Here is a 22536-nt window from a genome sequence, read left to right on the forward strand (position 1 = left end):
AAGGGCTAAGGGTGTAGCTCAGTGGTAAAGTATCCCTGGGTTCCATCCGCAGTACCACAATAAGTAAGCAAGTAAGTAAATAAATAAAAATAATTAAAACTGAGTAATTTTTTTTGGTGGTACTGGGTTCTTGAAAGCCCTTCTACCTCCGGGCTACACTCCCAGACCTACTTTATGCTTTTTTATTTTTGGAAACAGTATCTCCTAAGCCAGCCCGCGCGGCTGGCTTCGAACCTGTGCGATCCTCCTGTCTCTGCCTCCCAAGCGCGGGGATTACAAGCGTGCGCCACCACGCTCGGCTAAAACGGAATAATTGAAAGAAGCAAACCAGCAGGGTGGCACTGACATGGCTCACATCTTCCACTTATTCAGATCATTGAGAGAAGCAGAGTGTGTCAGGAGGCCAGGTCGGTACTCCTCAGAACATATTGTTTCTCTAAGCAAACATAGATCTATTTTTTCCTCTTTTCTTGCACAGATCTCCAGCTTGACCACCGCTACCACCATCATTATAACCACCACCATCCCCCAGGTGATCACCTCCGCTGGCCCGGCACTGTTAACACCACGTCAGCATCTTACCCTCTCTATCACCATCTCCACGACTATGTTCTCACTGTACCATCTCAGGCCTCTAATGCTCCAGTAACTTCTTATGTGGGTTCGATGCTTCCAGGCTTTCTTAATTTTGGTTCATCCTGCACTTACATGTAAACTCCGCTTTCCTTCCACCAGTTTCTTACTGTGGGACTGACAGCGCTTCACACTGGACTGTTTGGTCACATTTAAATTCTTCTGTCCATCTTTCACTGCACTCCCACCTCTCCTCTCTTTCCCCGTATGAATCTCCATTTTTCTTACTATAATAAAGTATCCAAATCTGGATGACTTTATAAAGAAAAGAGGTTTATTTATCTTATAGTTCTAAGAGTGTGAGGACATGTGTGTGATGATAGTATTCTTGCTGGCAGAGTCCTGAAGAAGTACAGAGCAACATGTGCCAAGAGTCAGGAAGCACACTTGTGTCTGCGCACCTCTCCTGATTTTTCTCACTCTTATTTATGCATGTATGTATGTGTGCATGTAGGTAGGTATTTATGTATTTAGGTACTAGGGATTAAAACTGGGGGCATCTTACCTTTGAGCTAGACTCTCAGCCCTATTTTATTAATTTTTATTTTAAAATAGGGTCTTGCTAAGTTGCTGAGGGCCTTAAATTGCTGAGGCTGTCTCAAACCTGTGATCCTTCTGTTTCACCCTGCCAGGTACTGAGATTACAGGCATGCACTACCTTATCTGGCCTCTCTCTCTTTTTTGTTTTTTATAAAGTCACAGTATTCAACCAGGGGAGCTCCACCCTGATGACAGTATCTAATCCTACTCACCTCCTAAAGTCACCCCCTTTAAATACTCTAGCCAGAACACGTTTCCGCCCTCTTAATTCCTCACAGAGGAGATTAAAATTCAACACATCAGTCCTTGGGGGACAAATTCAAACCAAATCCCTAGATTAAACCTTTCTTTCCATTTAGGTCTCCAGAATTTTATGTTATGAAATATAATTTAATACCATTATGCCATTAGATGTTTTTCTAAAACACGGTTTTTAACAGCTCCAAAGTGTGTAGCTATGGATATTACACAGCCCATTTAACTTGTTATTTTAGCTGTTTTCATTTTCTGATTATAATTAACAAAGAAAATTCTTGTACATAAACAAAGATCATACGATTTACTTCTTTTCTGCTGCCATACTCTACAAGAAGCTAAACAAGTAGTCACTGATAGGGTAAAGTGTAAGGAAAACAAAGACATTCCAAAATAACACCTTAAATAGGGACCTTCACTGTTGAAAAAAAATATCTTCAGATCCGATGACTTGGTTCTTTTTCTGAGCAGAGAGCAAAGAGAACAGAACAGCAGCAGGATGACATGACTTTGCCCTTTCAGAAGCCAAGAGAGATGTTCATTGCCAAACTCTCATGAATGCTGAAATTATGATTGGAAGTCTTTCAGCTTCCTGCTTGACCCCAGCACCCCAGGCTGCAGGTCAACGGCTTGATGAAGTGACAGCCTCTAGCCCCAATTATCTGTGTAGCAGTGGAGGTTAGAAACATGACCTGGGGCTGCTTGGGAGAAGCAACTTATTTTTGTTTGGTGGGAAGCAGGGGCTACGGGGTGAGAAGACATTGCCCTAAATATGATATAATCCAGCTGTCCAAACATGGGCAATTCAATTCAGCCAGTCATGTGTCCCTCTAAATCCAGATGTTTGCCATCACACAATCTCAGATTATCTTTCCTTCTATTGAATGTAACTTGTACTAATCATGCTTGTCAAAGACTTGCATTTGCTTTTAATTAGAAGACATCTATTTTGATTTAGCCAGGCCCTCTTAGCTTCAGTAGACACAGCCTACATCATTAATAAACTTTAAATCTGAGCTGTCCTATGCCTTATGACAAATCACTAAGTTTTTGTTCCATTTAAAAGTTCAAATATAAGAAGCTTTACGACTACACTAAATATTTGAGTTGATTCCTAGTATTGGTTGGAATTAAAATAATTCAATTCCATCTATACATTCTCCGACTACTGCATTCCCATGATGGCAGTGAGCTCTTGATATTTGTTTATCTAAATGCTCAGAAGTCTGTGATAATTATGTTTCATAGTTAGACCTACTTACAGTTTTATCAGATGTGTGGTCTTGCTTAGTGACCACTAATGTCTCTGAAATTAATTTCCTCATCTGAAAATTGGAAGATTATAAAATGTTATTGCGAGAGTTGAATATCGTGGAATATTTCAAATATTCTACACAAAGTGTTTAAGATGTAGTATATATGCAAATATATGTGGGATTTATTCTATTTTATTAAAATCTCCAGATTGGATTCTGACTTTTTAAAATGCATATCTGGTTCTACCTCCAGGAGACTGAAGCAGACTTTCAATGGAATTAATTTTCTAAGCTTTAATTCTTTTGTTTGAGAAATTGAACAAGACACCTAAATGAACACTCTGGGTATGCTGGGAGCAAGTGAAAGCTATTTCATAATGGGACCCTTTCTTGTGATATACAGGTCTAGACAGCTTTTGATCTAGTGCTCCGCCTATTGACAGCAATCCTGATCACTGACTTTATTTCTCAGGTACACTAGTGCTAGACACCAGGAGAGGAAAGTCTGGTATTCATGACTTTTGGAACACACATTTATTATTAAAAATAAATACACTGACTATCTGATGAAATGTTTTTATTTTCGTGGACTTATTTATTTGAAACTGGTTTTCAAAAGGTGGCACATCCTTCATGAGAAGGCAGAATCAAGTTTCTGGGTTTATTAAATAGAGAACAAGCTATAGAATGATGGGAAACACAGTCAGGCAGCCTGTTCTCCTCCCTGCCTGCTTTTGGTCTCGTTCAGTGCCTGCCTTCCCGTGCCTTCCATTTCTCTTCACCCTCACACACCTCCTTTTGACCTCTGCTTAGCTCTGCTCTTCAGCCTTCTTATGGCACCATTAACTTCCATGCTTTAGCTTCTGGTGTTTTTGTTTATTTTTTTTTCTCCAGACTGAGCCAAATCTAAAGCAGCACCACGATGCAGCTTACAATAAGTATTTGTGGGATAGAATCTGAGAAGGCCAGGGATAGGGCTGGTTCTCCACAGCAAGGGTGCCTCAGGAGCCTCCGTGACCCACCTGGCGGCTGACCCTCCCAGCAGGGGCCTCGCTCCTACTCCCTTTTCCGGCCAGATGGAGGCCACACCTGGTCTCTGCTCTCTCTAGTTTCTCCAGACTTTGGTGTCATATTCTGTGCCCAGGAACCCCAAGAATGAATCTTATCAGAAATGGAAAGTGGCTTACAATACCTTTTACTAACGCCGGGCGTGGTGGTGCACGCTTGTAATCCCCGCGCTTGGGAGGCAGAGACAGGAGGATTGCACAAGTTCGAAGCCAGCCGTGCTGGCTTAAGAGACCCTGTTTCCAAATAAAAGTATAAAATAGGTCTGGGAGTGTAGCCTGGAAGTAGAAGGGCTTCCAGGAACCCCAGTACCACCAAAAACAAAAACAAAAACACCAAAAACCAAAAACGTTTACTAACCATGTACTTCAGGGGTATAGCTGCTTTATATGCACTCTTATGGGCATAAGCATTCATGCTTATGATTCCTCAGAATTCATATGTTGAAGCACTGATTCCAACTGTGGTTGTATTTGGAGATGGAGCCTCTAAGAAGTAATTAAAGTTAAATGAGGTCATAAGTGTGGGACTCCGATCCAGGAGAATTGGTGTGAAGAGCCATTTGTAACCCAGTAGGAGAGCCCTTACCAACCACCCATGTGTCTGGCACCTAGATCTTGAACTTCCAGGCTCCAAAACTGAGAGAAAATAAACTTCGGTTGTTTAAACCTCCTGGCAGCATTTCATTATGGTAGCCTAAGAAGACTAATGCAAGCACTGTTTCATTCAGTCCACTCATTAATCATATCAGCTCTGATCATTATTATTCCCGTTTAAAAGAGTAAGAGTGAATCACAATGAACATTTTTTCTTTTCTTTAATTTTTTAAATTTTTATTTATTTTTTTAATTGGTGCATTGTAATCATATATCACATTGGAGTACAAGACTTGAGTGGATATACAAGCACACATCATCCAATTAGCCCTCATTCAGCCCCCATCCCATTCCCTCCCCCTCCCTTGATCCCATGCCTGTTTGGTGATTAACTTTGATACATTTGTTTCTGTACCTCCTGTGTTTTAAAGAGGCTCCATCCTCCCCTATTCCATACCCTCTGATTGGTCACCTTAGTTGCTTCACTTCCTGTTGCCCCTTTCCTCCTAGTTTTTGCTGATTAGGGGAAGCATCTGATTTTTATTTTCTGTGATATTTCTCTGTGCATGCCACGTTGCAAGTAGTGATCCCCCTCTTGACGGCCCCAGTAGTGGCCTGGCTACCCGGTGGACTGATCCAGACCTTGCTGGCTCAAGCAGCGGCCTTGCCTCATGGGAGACCCCAATTCTGGTCTCGCTGGCCCCGACACCAGCCTAAGCTCTCAGCTGGCTCTGATCCCAGCCTCGGAGGCCCCAGTAGCGGCCTTGCCTCACGGCAGTCTCTGATGCCAGCCATTGGCCCGGCACCAGCCTAACCCCTTGGCAGGCTCCAATCCTGGCCTTGGAGGCCCCAGCACCGGCCTTGCCTCACAGCAGGCTCTGATGACGGCCTCGCTGGCCCCAGCCCTGGTCTAATCCCTCGGCAGGCTCCGATCCAGCCTTGGGGGCCTCAGTAGCAGCCTTGCCTCACGGAAGGCTCCTATGCCTGCTCCTGGTCCTGGAACTGGCCTAACCCCTTGGCAGGCTCCGATCCCAGCCTCGGAGGCCCCAGTAGCAGCCTTGCCTCCTGTCAGGCTCCGATGCAGGCCGTTGGCCCCAGCATTGGCCAAACCCCTCGGCAGGCTCCGATCCCAGCCTCAGAGGCCTCAGCACTGCCCTTACCTCACGGCAGGCTCTTATCCTGGCCTCGGAGGCCACAGCACCGGCTTTGCCTCATGGAAGACTGCAGTGCTGGCCTCGCTGGTCCCAGCACCGGTCTAACCCCTCGGCAGGATCCGATCCTGGCCTCGGAGCCCTCAGTAGTGGCCTTGCCTCACAGAAGGCTCTGATGCCAGCCATTGGCCCCGGCACCAGCCTAACCCCTTGGCAGGCTCTTATCCCAGCCTGGGAGGCCCCAGTAGCAGCCTTGCCTCACAGCAGGCTCCAATCCCGGCCTTGCTGGCCCCAGCACCGGCCTAACCCCTCGGCAGGCTCCGATCCTGGCCTCAAAGGCCCCAGCACCGGCCTTTCCTCATGGCAGGCTCTGATCCCAGCCTCGCTGGCCCCAGGACCGGCCTAACCCCTCGGCAGGCTCTGATCCCAGGCTCAGAGGCTCCAGCACCAGCCTTGCCTCACAGCAGGCTCCAATCCCAGCTTTGTTGTGTCCGTCGCTGGCCTCACCCCTTGGCAGGCTCTAATCCAAGCACTCTCTTCGCCCAACCAATTGTCCCACATTCTCGAGGGTGCGTGGTGGTAGCATTCTGCCTCTGGGGTCATTACTTCAAAGGTTCCAGGTGTAATGCATCAGATCTCTGCCTCCCCTGAGTACTGGCCACTGCCATTGCCACTGCCTCCACCATTTCAAATCTTTCCCAAGCTCTTTTTCCACTCTGAATGTTGTCCAGTGTCCCTAAGCATGTGTGACGGTATCGCGGAGACCACTTTCAACACCGCCTTTCTCCTTGGTCTCTGCTAGACTCTCTCCTTACAGGTGATGTCCAAGATTCTTAACAATATAGAGAAACAGCAGTCCTCCTTCACGGGGAATATTTCCATAAGTTCCAGTGCATTTGGATAAGTTTTTTCTGCATCTCCAGTGTCTTGGCATCCTCCACGGCCTTCTTAACCCCTCTCCGATATTTTCCTTTTTCTTTTTATTTCCCTCTTTTTTTTTTTTTTAAATAAAAGAAGACAGTATATGTGGTTTGAGGAGGTAGTGGGATCAGGCACTCAGTAGCACTGTGACCCGGTTGGTTTCCCCATGGGTCCAGCTTGCTCTTCACTACTTCGCCTGGGGCCCAGAGGCCTGTTCTGGGGTCCAGCGCACCCTGCCCAACCCCTGCCCGGGACCTAGGGTCTTACTGGGCCCGGTTTCTCCAGGGGTCTGGCGTGCTACGCGCGGTCCGGCCCTGGGCCCAGAGTCCCGTGACCCGGGCCCTGGCTGGCGTGCCCCTGAATGTTTTTTCTTAAACATAGAAAATTAAGGCTGGGGATGTAGCTCCGTGGTAGAGCAACTTTCCTAGTATGCATAAGGCCCTTGGTTTGATCTCCAGCACCACAATAGCTAAATAAGATGAGGAAACTATCTAATCAGGGCAGTAAATTATTCTGTTCCCAAAATCCCAAATATCATCAAATATTTTATAGTGCTGGTATGAATAGGAACCTGTGTTTTCAGTGACTGTGTAGTTTTGCTCATGTTGATATTATCAAACCAAAATGTATGAACTACAATTTTGAACAGTAAAAACTTTTTTCAAAGCTTAAAATGAAAATGGTGAAGGTAACTTTGAAAAAAAATTGTTTTGGAGTTAAACAATACTGAGATTGACTTCAGATCCAACAACAGTCAAAACGAATCGATAGTGGATTAAAACATTGACATTTATGGGATTTTTGTTGAACTAAAAAGCTCATTGACTTACATGATTACATTTGCTGTTAGTTTTCAATTTGCACCACTTTTAATGTAATATGTATACTTTTCACAATTCCATATTTTGCTATTAAGCCTTAAATCTTTTTGCTCTGGAGTACTGACTGAAAAGAGATGAGTCTTGCTTGGAAGAGCTCCCTTGTGATGGGAACAGGCAAGCACAGCCAGGGCCCGCCCTGGCACATTTATGTAGTAAACTTTTATTTTTTTGAGATCTTATCATGGTTCCTCAGAATGATTGTAAGAAGACTGAATTTTCCAGGTGGGTTTAAAATGTGAACATGGGGCCCCCTGGCCCTGACCCTGGGCGGGTGGGCAGGCACTGGCGGGGCGCCCCTAGGCGACCCCCCTCCCCACTCGGAAGGACCCCATGGTCCGGGACCCCTGGCCCCGACCCTGGGTGGGTGGGCAGGTGCTGGCCAGATGCCCCTAGGCGACCCCCCTCCCGAGCTGGAAGGACACCATGAGCCGGGCCCCCTGGCCCTGACCCTGGTGGGTGGGCAGGTGCTGGCCGGGTGCCCCTAGGCAACCTCCCTCCCCACCCGGAAGGATCCCGTTGTCCGGGACCCTGGGCGGGTGGGCAGGCGCTGGTCGGGCACCCCTAGTCGACCCCCTTTCCACTCGGAAGGACCCTGTAAAAAAGGAAAAGAAAAAGAAAAAAGGAAAATATCAGAGAGGGGTCAAGGAGGTGGCAGATGCCAGGATACTGAAGATGCAGACAAAACTTTCCAAATGAACTGGAATTATTGGAAAAATTTCCCGCTAAGGAGGACTGCTTCTTCTCTACATAGTTAAGAATCTTGGACATCACCTGTAAGGAGAGAGACTTTAGCGGAGACCAAGGAGAAAGGTGGTGCTGAAAGCGGTCTCCACGTTGGTGGTGGAGACTTGTATTCAGGAGAAGCAGAAATCGGAGCCTACCAACCTTTTTTTTTTTTTTTTTTTGGAGAAATTACACCAAAGGTTGAATGCTACCGTCGCACATGCTTAGGAAGACTGGACAACATTCAGAGTGGAAAAAGAACTTGGGAAAGATTTGAAATGGTGGTGGCAGTAGCAATGGCAGTGGCCAGTACTCAGGGGGGGCAGAGATCTGATGCATTACACCTGGAACCTTTGAAGTAATGACCCCAGAGGCAGAATGCTACCACCACCACGCACCCTCGAGAACGTGGGACAAATAGTTGGGCAAAGAGGGTGCTCGGATTAGAGCCTGCCGAGGGGTGAGGCCGGTGACGGACACAGCAAAGCTGGGATCGGAGCCTGCCATGAGGCAAGGCCTGTGCTGGGGCCTCCGAGGCCAGGATCGGAGCCTGCCGAGGGGTTAGGCCGGTGCTGGGGCCAGTGAGGCTGGGATCGGAGCCTGCCACGAGGCAAGGCTGGTGCTGGGGCCTCCAAGGCCGGGATCAGAGCCTGCTGAGGGGTTAGGCTGGTGCCAGGGCCACTGGACGGCATCGGAGCCTTCCATGAGGCAAGGCCACTATTGAGGCCTCTGAGGCCGGGATTGGAGCCTGCTGAGGGGTTAGGCCGGTGCCGGGGCCAGTGAGGCCAGGATCGGAGAATGCCATGAGGCAAGGCCGGTGCTGGGGCCTCCAAGGCCAGGATCAGAGCCTGCCGAAGGGTCACGCCGGTGCCAGGGCCAGTGTGATCGGGACTGGAGCCTGCCATGAGGCAAGGCCGGTGCTGGGGCCTCCGAGGCCAGGATCAGAGCCTGCCAAGGGGTCAGGCCGGTGCTGGGGCCAACAGCCAGCATCGGAGCCTTCTGTGAGGCAAGGCCGTTATTGAGGTCTCCGAGGCCAGGATCGGAGCCTTCTGTGAGGCAAAGCCGTTATTGGGGCCTCCAAGGCCGGGATCGGAGCCTGCCGAGGGGTTAGGCTGGTGCTGGGGCCAGTGAGGCCGGGATCGGAGCCTGCCACGAGGCAAGGCCGGTGCTGGGGCCTCCGAGGCTGGGATCAGAGCCTGCCAAGGGGTCAGGCTGGTGCTGGGGCCAACAGCCAGCATCGGAGCCTTCTGTGAGGCAAGACTGCTATTGAGGCCTCCGAGGCCGGGATCGGAGCCTGCCGAGGGGTTAGGCCGGTGCTGGGGCCAGCGAGGCCGGGATTGGAGCCTGCCATGAGGCAAGGCCGGTGCTGGGGCCTCCGAGGCCGGGATGGGAGCCTGTCGAGGTGTTAGGCAGGTGCTGGGGCCAGCGAGGCCGGGATCGGAGCCTGCTGTGAGGCAAGGCCGGTGATGTTGCCTCCAAGGCCAGGATCAGAGCCTGCTGAGAGCTTAGGCCGGTGCCGGGGCCATTGGCTAACATCGGAGCCTGCTGTGAGGAAGGCTGTTGCTGGGGCCTCTGAGGCTGGGATCGGAGCCAGCTGAGGAGTTAGGCCAGTGTTGGTGCCAGCGAGGCCAGAACTGGGGCCTCCCATGAGGCAAGGCCGCTGCTTGAGCCAGTGAGGTCTGGATCAGTCCACCGGGTAGCCAGGCCACAACTGGGGCTGTCAAGAGTGGGATCGGTATTTGGAACATGGCATGCACAGAGAAATATTGCAGAAAAATAAAAACCAGATGCTTCCCCTAATCAGCAATAACTAGGAGGAAAGGGGCAACAGGAAGTGGTCAAGCTATAGAAAGGGCCCTTAAGCAATTAAGGGTGAAGCAATTAAGGTGACCAATCAGAGGGTATGGAATAGGGGAGGATGGAGCCTCTTTAAAAAGCAGGAGGTACATAAACATATGTATCAAAGTTAATCACCAAACAAGCATGGGATCGAGGGAGGGGGAGGGAATGGGATGGGGACTGGATGAGGGCTAATTGGATGATGTGTGCTTGTATATCCTCTCAAGTCTTATATTCCAATGTGATGTATGATTACAATGCACCAATAGAAATAAATTAAAAAAAATAAAATGTGAACATGTCAGCCGGTGTGGTGGTGCATGTTTGTAATCCCAGTCCTTGGGAGGCTGAGACAGGAGGATTGCGCAGGTTCAAAGCCAGCCTCAGCTACTTGGTGATGCTCTTGGCAACTTAGTGAGACCCCATTTCCAAATAAAATATTAAAAAATAGGTCTGGTAGGGTAGCCCAGAGGTAGAAAGTCCCTGAGTTCCAACCCCAGTACTACCAAAAAAAAAAAAATGTAGCCATGTCAGCATTTGGGAGCCTACCTAAGATGGGAGAATCGCAGTTTGAGGACAGCCTCAGCTACTACTTACTGAGGCCCTTTGGAACTCAGTGAGACCCTGTTTCAAAATGAAAAAAAAAATAGGGCTGGTGGTGTAGCTCAGAGGTAAAAATGCCCCTGGATTCCATCCCCAGTACTGCAATAAATAAATAAATAAATAAATAAATAAATAAATAAATAAAATGTGTGTTTGTGGGTGCATGTGTATATGTGGTGGTTGAAGTGGTGGCCACGGGGATGAGAAGGCATTTGGAGGGGGGAGACTATGTACAAAACCTGGATGGGAAGGGGGAAAGGGTGAAGATAGAAAGGGAGAGAGTGAGAGAGAGGGAGGGTGTTGGGGTGCTAGAGGTGATAGGGCTGGGTGAGGATATAAGGACATTTAGCAGAAGAAAGTACAAATGGCACGTGCTAAAAAAGTTGGGCAAGGTCAGTTTTTTCATATTTCATTTTACTGGCATCTTCTCAGTAGAAACTAATATTGTAGGATAGGATGTGGGGCTATGTAAATCCTGATAGCTAAAAATTATTTTTGTCCTATACTTTAAACTTAACCAAGACTTACACTGAATGGAGGTGCCCAGTATTTCAGCTCGTCCTTATGGCTGGTTGCAAATGGAAGGTGCTGAGCCAGGTGCCTGGTGCCAAGATACATTTTTCTAAGCAATGTGAGCAGAGGTTTTATAAAAATGATATCCAAAGACTTAGAACATAATGGAACAGACCCCTGGCCAGTGCCCTCCCAAGTTCAACTCTCCAGAAACAAACTATTTGCAAATCATTTAATAGTGTCTATTTTAAACTCTAGTGATATCACTAAATATATGACCATACTACATCTCCTTTTTGGAAATTGTTTATTTCGTGCTCTGATAGATGAGGGATTAGCACATTAAGAATAGTTCTTCCATCCATTGGCAAAGTAGTTTCAATTCTCTATTTATTCCTCTATATTGGTTACCTTTGAAACTATAAATAGAATATTTACCTCATTATTTCTTGAGTTTTCAAATACAAAGATTAGCTCTCCCTCCCTTCCTCCATTTTTGGTACTGAGGATTGAACCCAGAAATGTTCTACCACTGAGCTACGCCCCCAGTCCTTTTTAAATTTAATTTAAAAAATTTTTCCCAATCTTTTACTTTTTGTGATTGACTGGAGAACATTATATAATAACATTAAAAAATGTATTGGTACATCGTAGTTGTACATTTTTTTTTCCTGTACTGAGATGGAACCCAGAGGCATTCTACCTCTGAGCGACACCCCCAGCCCCATTTCTTATTCTTTATTTTTTAATTTTGAAACAGAGTCTCACTAAGTTGCAAAGGGCCTCACTAAGTAGTAGCTGAGGCTGTCCGCGAACCATGATCCTCCTGTCTCAGCCTCCCAAATGCTGAGATCTTAATGGAGTACAAGATGGTAGAGGCATACATGCACACATCACCCATTGGTCTTAAATCAATTCCTGCCCTTTGAGTCGGTGCCTTGCTAAGTTGCCCAGGCTGGCCTTGAACTTGTGATCCTTCTACCTCATCCTCCCAAATAGCTGGAATTACAGATGTGTGACACCATACCTAGCTCTCAAGTCTTTATAAGATAAAAATACTTGTCTTCTTAGCCCTTACTAAAGATTTCATTTCTCATTTTATTCCCAAATTTTGCCATTTATAGTTTTTCATGAACATCATCATGACTAAAACATATAAACTTCTTTCTGAGCATAATTAAGGCTTGTCTGCAGATTAATTCTGACTATACAAAGTTGACAACTTGTGTGCATTGCTGTGGCTACATAAAGATTGTTCACTGTAGGGTCAAATAATGTTTCGAGTACATTTTTTCCTACCTTAAATAGGTTTAGAGTTTTTTTTTTTCCTGTTCTATTTACCGCCCTCCCCTGTGCTTTTTGTCTTTATTGCGTTTTTAAGCTTCACACATAAGTCTATCTCTGGAGACACTCATGCCCCTTTGCTTTCCAGGTCCCAGGTCTTGTTAGGCACATTCCCAGGCGTCTTCTGACAAAGGGTGTGGGGAAGGTAAACCTTAAGAATCTCTGCATACCTGACAATAACTTCCTTATACATTCACACTCGACTGGTATTTTGGTATTGTATACAATTCTAGGTTAAAATCATTTTCTCTCAGTTCTTTGTCGTTTAGCATCGGTTGTAGTTAATGAGAAGTCTTTTGCCTAATTCTTCTTTCTCTGTGAGTGAACTCTTTTGTCTTTCTGAAAGCTTTGATATTTTCTCTTTATCCCTAATGTTTGGAGATTTCACAATGATGTGCATGGCTATTGTCATGTCAAAAATTGTGGAGATGCAGTGGAGCCTCCAAATATACTTCCTGTCAGAGGCAGACTTGGTACACTCCTTCCTTCATGGGTCACGGTACAAAATGACTCACAGACCAAATTGAAATGTTCAGATCCTGCAGTTTATTAAACTGGTTGAGAATATAATGCTATAAAGACAAAAGCCAGGGGAGAGCAGTTGGGTAAGTAAAACCTTAGGATATAGGGCTAGCAGGATAGGAGACCCCTGGGCTGCTCCTGAGTACACACTCTGCATACTCTCCCACCTCTGCCTTCCCTGTTGATGGTGGGTTAGTAGGACCAGAATTGGAGAATGTTTAAGCCAGGAGGCCCCTAGAGGAAAGCTTCCCCGGGGCCAGTGGCTCCCTATTGGAGACACACAGCAAGACTGCCTGCCCACAGCTGTGGCTAGCTGGTTAGCCTGCTTAGTAACTGTGGGTTTTACTATTGTTTCTTGAGCAAAGGACATGCGGAGCCAGAAGGGGTATCACCAATGGGTGTTGCATTAGGCCTCTGAATACTGAATGCTTTGTGTCTAGTGTTTAATCAGTGAATTCTGAGTATTTAGTGCCTGGTGTATATACGATATTTTATGGCTGTTAGCATGCAGATGCATTGTGCAAGCTTAGTGCCTCGTGAATTTTAGTTCTCTTTTGGTTCTTCCATCCCTTCTGTGTTTAACACACATGCTCCACTTCTGGTTATCTATGCCTAAAACCCTTTATGAGTTTCATTCATCTCATTGTTTTCTCCTAAATCAAAATTGCATCTTTTCAAATAATATAATGGCTAAACATCATAGTTATTCATTTCTTTTCAGTCATCTTTCTTGGCACTTAGTAGATGCTGTCACTTGGAAGACTCGTCTTTTTTCATAAATGTCCTTGTAGTCTTTCTTTGATAAGTTCCTCCCCTCTGTTTTTCCTTCTAGAACTATTAGTAGTAGTAAGCTAACGCTACCAAATTAATCATTTATATCTCTTAACTTTTCACTCATATCTTCAATTTTCTTATCTTAGGTTCTATTGCTTAGAAAAGTTTTGAGCTTTCTCTTTCAATCTATCCATTTACTTTTTGAATTCTGTAATCACATTTAAAAATAATAGACTTTAGGCCAGGCATGATGGCGCACGTTTGTAATCCTAGCACTTGGGAGGCTGAGACAGGAGGATCGCACAGGTTCAAAGCCAGTCTCAGCTACTGAGTGAGGTTCTCAGGAACTTAGCGAGACTCCGTTTCCAAATAAAATATTAAAAAATAGGTCTGGGAGTATAGCCCGGAGGTAGAAAAGCACCTGGGTTCCACCCCCAGTAACACACACACACACACACACACACACACACACACACACACACAATAAATAAATAACAAGATCTGTCCTTTCTTCTTAGTTATAAAATGTTTATATGTGCACAATATTTTTAAAAAATAAAAAATAGACTTTGTCTTTTAGAAGTTTTAGATTTGCCAAAAAAAATTGACAACAGTACAAAGAGTTCTCATATACCCTGTACCTTTTTCCTGTATCACTAAATTTTATGATATTTTTATAACATCAGTTACAATAGATGAACCAATATTGATACATTATTAATTAAAGCACATAGTTTCTTACACTTAGTTTTCATCTGCCAACTTTTCTCTTTTCCAGGATCTGATCTAGAATACCACATTACCTTTAATTGCCCTGTCTCTTGGTTCCTCTTGGTCATAGCAGTTTCTAAGACTTGCCCTGTTACTAATGACCTGGACAGTATTGAGGAATACTGAGCCTTTTGTAGGATGTCCCACTATTGGAATTCATCTGATGTTTTTTCTTGTGATAAAACTGGGGATATTGATTCTTGGGAGAAAGACTGCAGAGGGAAGGTGCTGTTTCTATCACATCATATGGACATAAGTTTTGATTGTTGGTGTTGGCCTTGATCACCTGGCAGAGATAGGGGTTATTGGGTTTCTCCAATTTTAAGTTGCTCTTTCTCCTCTTACCCTGTTTATACTATAATCTTTGGAAGGAAGTCTATATCCAAAGACTGGGAAATTATGTTCCCCAACTTGAGGGTGGAATACCTACATAAATTATTTTAAATTCTTCTGCATGAGTGATTTATTTTCTTTTCCAGTAACCACACCTTTAACATCCAAAATTTCATTCTTGCGCTTTGATTTTCCCTTCCAGTATCATCCTATTCATATATATATCTTTCGTCTTTTTTTCTGATGATGTCAAAGGGTTTTGGCAGGAAGGGTCTCTTTAGTTCTCTAAATGTCTGTTTCCTGGGGAGTCTGCTTGCTGTAGTTTTCTCTGACACTTGAGTTTGTTTTTAAACTTCCGGAGACTTTTGGCTACTTATTCAAAAAAAAACAATGAGCAGGAAGGCTCAGAGCTCTGTCTATGGGAGTGGAGATGCTGGCTAGCAGGCCTTACTCAAGGATGCGTGGGAAGGGAGCAGTCCCTTATGCCGGGGGCTTCTCCAAACACCAGAATGAAGAGGACTTTAGCAGAGACACTGATGCTGATGCTCACACAAGCCCTCCTGCTTGGCCTGAGACAGCTTGTTTGGTCTCTTGGTGTTCATGCGGGTGTGGGAGATAAATGCCTGGCTGCTCTTTGTTTGGATTGCAGGGTTGGGGAATCACTGGTGAACACTTTTTCCTTGGACTGCACAGTAAATAATTCTGTTTTCTTCTACTTCACGTCCCATTTATGCCCTCCATTGACTCATGTGCCGTTTCCAAAGCTGGAGGGTCCTTGTTAGGAGGAATCTTGAAGACACATCAGCCCTTTTCATGCAGGGTGGGCCCAATGTGGGTGCTGCGCTGTCCAGCCTACATCAGTTAGCTTTCTACCACCCAGAAACCTGCTAAAATCTCTCATTCTCTGATCCCCCATCTCCCCATCCTGGCTGTTATTCCTTAATATCATATAAATGCTATTATGAGAGGGAGAGAAGATAAAAGTTTGTCACCATGAAAACTGCTCCATTTGTTTGTGTTATAAAAACATAATGAGTTGATTAAAGTAGGTTAAACTACTATAATACTACCATACAATACATCAGATATAATAGAAGTTTATTTCACATTTTGTAATTGCTCAAGGCTTTTGGCGGCAGCTGTCCTCGAGACTGAATCAGAGGTCCAGGCTCTACCTATCTTGTCAGCTGGCCATCCCCAGGACTTCCCTGGGACCTACCTGGCCTGCAGAAGAAGAGAGAAGAGACATGTTGCTTCTTAAGAGTATATCCAAGGAGGCTAGAACACGGTCCCTGATGAGGCAGTGTATTAGGCAGCTATAATCTAAAGACCTGACCACATAACTTAGAGGAAGAAAGATTCATTTACAGTTTGGAGATTTTAGGTTCAGTCCATGTGAGGCCAGAGATGACAGATCTCAGGACATGGTGGCTGGAAGCTGAGAGACGGAGAGCGAGACCTTGCTCCTCACAACAAGGGGGCAGGAAGCAAGAAAGAGAGCATGAGGGGAGGGGGAGCCATATATAATCCCCAAGGCCACAGCCCTAGGGATCCATCTTTTCCAGCCACAATCTACCGTCCTGGGCCCACCACCCAGAAAAATCCATGGTAACAAATTTATCCACTGCTGAGATTATAGCCAAGCCCTACTCTCAACATTGCCTTCTCATTTCTGTGAGGGTTAGGGGACACCCCAAGTCCAAACCATGACAGGGAGCCACTTTCCCAGCTGCATCTCTGTGTGATGAAGGGAGTATGGACCTGGGTGTACGTGGAGTCTCCTTCACCTCATGTGTTTGCGTCTCAGAATGGAGGTGACAGGTAATGGTGAGAACTGGGCAGCATTGTGCTTGGTCAATGACAACCTCCAGTCTTTATAATAGCAGTGTGGTATGACACCTTCCTACCGTAAGTTCCCGAAGTCTGTGCCATGCCTTTCATGGAGTTGCCTTGAAGGGGAACTGAAGGAAAATGGCGCTCATTTAATGAAATCTGTGTGTCAGGCATTGTGCTAAGTGATTTACATACAACCCAGACAACACATGTTCTGAGTCACAACAAAAGCTATTTGTAAAAACAGTGTTCCCTATGGGAAAGGTGTAGTATTCGGGGATCTTGTTCAAAAGCTATTTGGCATAAGATGATTGATCGCCTACTAAGTGCTAGATGTGATGTCAGGAGTTAAGGAACATAGAAGTGAGAGAGACTCCATGCCAATTTCCAAAAGCTCAGCTTTCTCTCAAATGCAAAGGAACCATCCCAACACAGTGTGATGAGTGCTATAGTGGGAGGCAGAGGGGGAGATAAGTTTCTCTGCCTAGGGGCAGGGGTCTGGATGAAGATAATAGCATTTGAGTAGGGATGTAAGGGAGAGTGAAGAATTTTCCAGAGAGAAAGAGGCAGAAGAACATACCCAGGTGAGGAGTCATGGATTGTCCAGGAGTGACTGGAAGGGGGTGTGGTGCTATAAACCTGAGGCACCGCAGGAGAAGCTGAGGTGCTAGGAGGAGAAGGATGGTAGCAACCGCTAACCCATGATCACCCATGATCAGCTTGCAGCTAGAACTTGCCGATCCCAGGCTATCTCCACACCAGCAGAGGAAGACATGGATAGCTCATTTGAGAACAAGTCTTCTCAGCCTCTTTGGCACTATTGACATTTTAGACCAAATAATGCTTTGTTGTCGGGGGCCAGTACACGCACTGTAGGATGGTCAGCAGTGTTCTTGGCTTCTCCTCACCAGATGCCGGTAGCACCTACCAAATTCTGACAATTGCAACTGTCCCCAGACAATGCAAAGGTTGCCAGGGAGACAGAATGGTCCTGGTTGGGAACCACTGCATTAGACAGAATTCACCTCTCTCTTACCCTCTCCCATGAAACTAAGCACAGTGTTTTGCATAGAGCAGGTCTGTGTTTAATCTGAGGGTACATCTCCTTTCAGCCAAAGTGCCTGACTCCATTAGCCAACAGTCCCACTTTAACTTAGAGCAATGTTATGAAGAGCAGCCTGTACTGAATAATTATCCTCTATCTTATCTTACAGTTATTTTAAAATGCTTTTCCCTCTGGCAAATCATAAACTGGCCTAACAAGGATTCAGTATACATCTATTTTCTTAAATTGAAAGGTAAAACACCTTTTAAAAGTAAACTGATTGAGACCCAAGCCCATTAAAATGATTTTTAAATGCCCTTTCTATCTTTTGCAGGCCAAATTGACTTTTTTCATGCTTTATGATCTAACCCGCAAAAAAAGAAATGGTTTATTTACTGACACCTTATAATCCATCTGGAGAAAGTATTAGTCAGGCTCCTACATTTTCTCAACTAAATGCTGCTGCTGCTGCTACACATCTGGCATGTAGAGCATTGGATCCCTCTTTAATCAACAGCACAGAATATCATCACTTGGAGCACCTGTTGGAAGATTCATCCAAGAACTGATTGCAGTCCAGCATTTGCCAAAAGTATGATCAAGACATCTGATTTTCAGAAAGACCATCTAAATGGCATAATAACTCCCCCTTCTTCTCAGCTCTCTCTGTGCTGTCCCTGCATAAGACAGCTCATCAGAAAATAACAGGCCTGGGGCTCTATTATTATTCAAGCTTTTCACAGAAATGCTTTTAGTGGAAAAAGTTGTGATTTTTGCTTTTCTTTTTTTCCCCTTTCTTTTCTTTTTTTTTCTGTAGAGGAAAATTTGAGAAATACTTATCTGTGAGGAAAATCTGTCTTTTGCAAAATCCTAGTCAAGGTTGCTGCCAATGATTAATCCAGTGACCATTTCCCAAGAGTGAACTGAATCCTGGCTCCAGAAGCTATGTGGCTTTAGACAGAACCATGATGTGCCTTTAGACAGAACATGGGCCAGTCCCAAGCCCATCACCAGAAATGCCAGAAGAAGGCTTCCTGTCCTGCAAGGTTACCACGATGTCGGTGACAATAGAATACAGAGGGACGAGGCATGGCGTGGGTAAAAAAGGCACTTGGGAGACAGGGACACCTTCCATGCTCAGGAGGGATATCTCTGGGTTTGGGCTGTCTCTATACCTTCAAAGTTACTCTTTTGAATATACACAAATCCTAGAGTGACCCTAGGGAGGAAAGACATTTTAACTCTAAGTGACATGGAGGACCTAGGACATTTAGTTTGAATTAAGAGACTGAACACAAATAGCAATAGCCAGTCTATACAGAAAAATTCTGCCTGGCTTATGGTTACTCTGACCTAATCTGCAGCAACCAGTCCCTAGAAAGCAACTCATTATCTATAGTAGCCACCCTTGGAAGCCCACCTACCATGTCAGACTTGCAGGAAGTCAGACTGCTGTCTCTAGCAGCAACACAGGAAGCCAAACACTAACTTTCATGATGATTCTCCCAAATGGCCTGGAATTGATTAGTAGTGAACAACTCAGCTTCTCTATGTTTTGTCTCTGCTTGCAACTTAAGACAAAGAGAAAGCCAAATGTTTATCCCCAATTAATCACATAGGGTCTTACACTTCTAGTTGCCACCTGTAGCTTCCCTCATGCCAATAATGTCCAAATCAAGCCATGCCTAAAGCCTACTCTTTTTTCCACTACAAAGCGTTCCCACTTCTCTGCATGTCTCCAAGTTTCTGCCAAACATGAATGATGGTGTCTGATTCCCCTGCTACAGAAGATTGTGCATAAGTAGTCTTCACCTGTTCTCATTTGATTGATCTTCATTTATTTCCACAAGAGTGTTGAAAGTGATGGAACTGAATCTTGAACTCCATGTTGATAAAGCATTGGAGAGCATACATGGGGGTGCGTGCGGTAACATGATCCCACCCTTCATGCCATGTATCTATTTGCTTCTGTGTGGGATGGTCCTGCTCCCTAGAAAAATTCCACCTATCCTTCCCAGCCTAGCATAAGTGTCCCTGCTTTGAAGAAAACTTCCCTGCCTGTCGTTAGCAAAATCCCAGGAATTCCACTCTTTTCTCATTTTAGAAAGACCCTAGTAGTCCAGGGTACAATGTCAATAGGAGTGTCAATGTCAATTCCTGAGCATTTTCTATTTCCGGGCTATTTATATGATCATCTAACTAATCCTGCCTTAACCTTGTGAGGTAGGAATTCCTTCCTCTGCTTCACATATGATGAAAGCAAGACCTTAACTCCGCATACAAAATTGGTAATGTGTCTATCTTTCCTAGTTAGATTTTGAGCTGCTCAGTAAGAATATATCTATGCATTTTAATTCTTTATGCAGAGCAACTGCTGGATACTTAAAAACTGTTTCATAAAGCCTTGAAAAATGAGAAAATTACTACAGAGTATGAAACACGAATGTGTTTATAAGCCCATCCTGGTTTAAAGGACTATTATTCAAAATTATTCAAAAGTGTAGTTCCCCTAGGTAAAGAGATGTAAGTTAACCTTCTTCCATCCAGATCCCATTTCTCTGGGCAGGAAATCAATCATTGTGCCATTCTGGGTGGAGGCTTTGAGTGTGTCTAGCTTTGGCTACGTAGCCCTGCGGGGTTTGAGGCCTGTGAGTCACATATTGAAGATTTACCAGGCAGCAGCAGCTTCCCAGTGAGAAGAAAAATGTCATCAGGTGATCTATAACCCGTGCGTAAGCAATGAAGGAGAAAATGGTTTGTCAGCAGCGTGTATGAGAGTGTGTGATTTCATCCAGCCTGAGGGAGTCTGCATCTTTGGTGCTTTTGGTTTACTCAATTATTTCAAACATTCTTATTGAAATGTTGTCACAGCAACAGCATCGGCAAGTATATGAGGGGGAAATTCTATTTCCAGTAACTTTAAGTGATAATTTTCACGTTTCCATATTATGTACCCATGTATGGCCATACAACATCTCTTTTATATTCTGCTCTTTCACCAAGCATTGCATCAAAATTTTTTTCTATGTTTCCAAAGGCATCCTATTTAAAATGTTCACTATGTCACCACAGTATTCCAAATCCTACTAATCAGAAACCTGAAAAATAGCCAGGGATCCAGGACTTCTCGGGTACTTAACAGTCTCACATACAGTATAATTTTAATCCTCATAACTATCCAGAGACGAAGACAGCTTTTTTTGTATTTTAAAAGGGAGGTACTGAAGTTCAGAAAAGTTAAGTAATTTTCCCAATAACAGACTTGAAATATGAATGCTGGAATTCTGTCTCTTGAGGCCACACTGGTAGCCACTTGTCCATACCGCCATCCCTGAGTACAGGGGTTGGTGATGGCAAGGGAGTAGGGCAGACCTAGAATCTAGAATGCAAAGGTCCAGGTTTTAAAACAAAGTTACCTCAAGGAAGAGGAAGAAACTTGGGGGAAGAAACAAGGCTTGTCAAACAGCATACCTACAATGAACTCCTGGTATCACCCCCAAAACGATTCTCTTTGGTTGTTTCCTTTATCAGTCAATGGCAACTCTGTTTTTCCAATTGTGCAAGTCAAAAATCTTGACACCTTCCTTGAATCTTTTTCTTCCTTCCATCCATCAGAAAATCCTTTGGCTTTACCTCCAAAGAGCAGTCTGAACACTTCTTAGCCCTTCCCCGGTCCTTCCTGACCTCAGCCACTGTCACCTCTCCCCTGGGAGAGCCCAGCAGCCATCTCATTTGTCGCCTCCTTTGCATCCTCACCTCACTACAGTCTAGTCCTCACACATCAGTCAGAGTGATCTGGGAGCACAAGTCAGATGAAATTGCTCCTCAGCTCAGGATCTTCTGCCTTATTCCACTTTTCCTGCGCTGTGACCAAAATATCTGACATGAACAATAGAGAGGAGGTTAGGCTTATTGGGCTCACATTTCAGAGGTGCGATCCAGAGTCGGCTGACTCCAAGGCAGACATCCTGGAGGCATGGCGTGTGGCAGAGACAGCAGCCCATCTCGTGGCAGCTGGAAAGCAGAGCGCTCAAAAGAAAGTCACTAGGGACAAATATAGTTCCTAAAGCCATGCTTCCAGCGATCTACCACTCCCAGTCACACTCCACCTGTCTAAGTTTCCACCAAGTAAATCCATCCAAGCTATTAATCCTTCAGTGGATTTATCTACTAATGAGATTTTAGCCCTGATTCAATTATTTCACCTCTGAATATTGTTGCTTTGGGGTATGATTTCAACACATGAGGCTTTTGGGGGGCATTACAAACCTATTCCATAACACCCTCCAATGGCTCCTATCTTATATGGAGTTCAAATCCAGTCCTTATAGCAGGCCACTCCTCACCCCCACCAGCCCTCTTGTCTCCATTGCACCTCTTACTCACTCCCTTCCAGCCACATTGGACCCCTGGCCTTTCATCAAGCATACCAAGCAAGCTCTACCCTTGAAGTCAATGGGAAGTGAGCAGTGTCTTGTATATGCATAAATGCGTAATGATGGGGCACAAACAATTGTCCTGAACTCTGACTGCTGAAGCCCCTCGCTTATGTCCAATCTTTAAGTTTTAAAGCCAATAGAAGAAACTGTATGAAATCAGGGGTTTGATTAGCACTAATAAGCGATCTGAAGTTTTTGTCGGGGTGTTAAATATTTATTATATTCATAATGAAATATTTATTATTTTACCCCCATGAATCTTGACTCTAAGTGTTGGCTAAAGGAAAGAGCCATGTGGTCTATCTGACATTGCAGGTATTTTCAGGCAAGTGGAGGGCATATCAGATATTTCCCAATTTGTGAGTTAGGGCAGAAATTGGGAAAATATTGGCCAGATATAATATTTTAAGCATTTCACTTTATTTTACCATGAAAGTAGCTATGAACAAGACATAAGCTAGTAATATGGCTGTGTCCCAATAAAACTTTACTTACAAAA

This window comes from Muscardinus avellanarius (assembly GCF_963383645.1).
Source record: "Muscardinus avellanarius genome assembly, chromosome: 6".
Lineage (NCBI taxonomy): Eukaryota > Metazoa > Chordata > Mammalia > Rodentia > Gliridae > Muscardinus > Muscardinus avellanarius.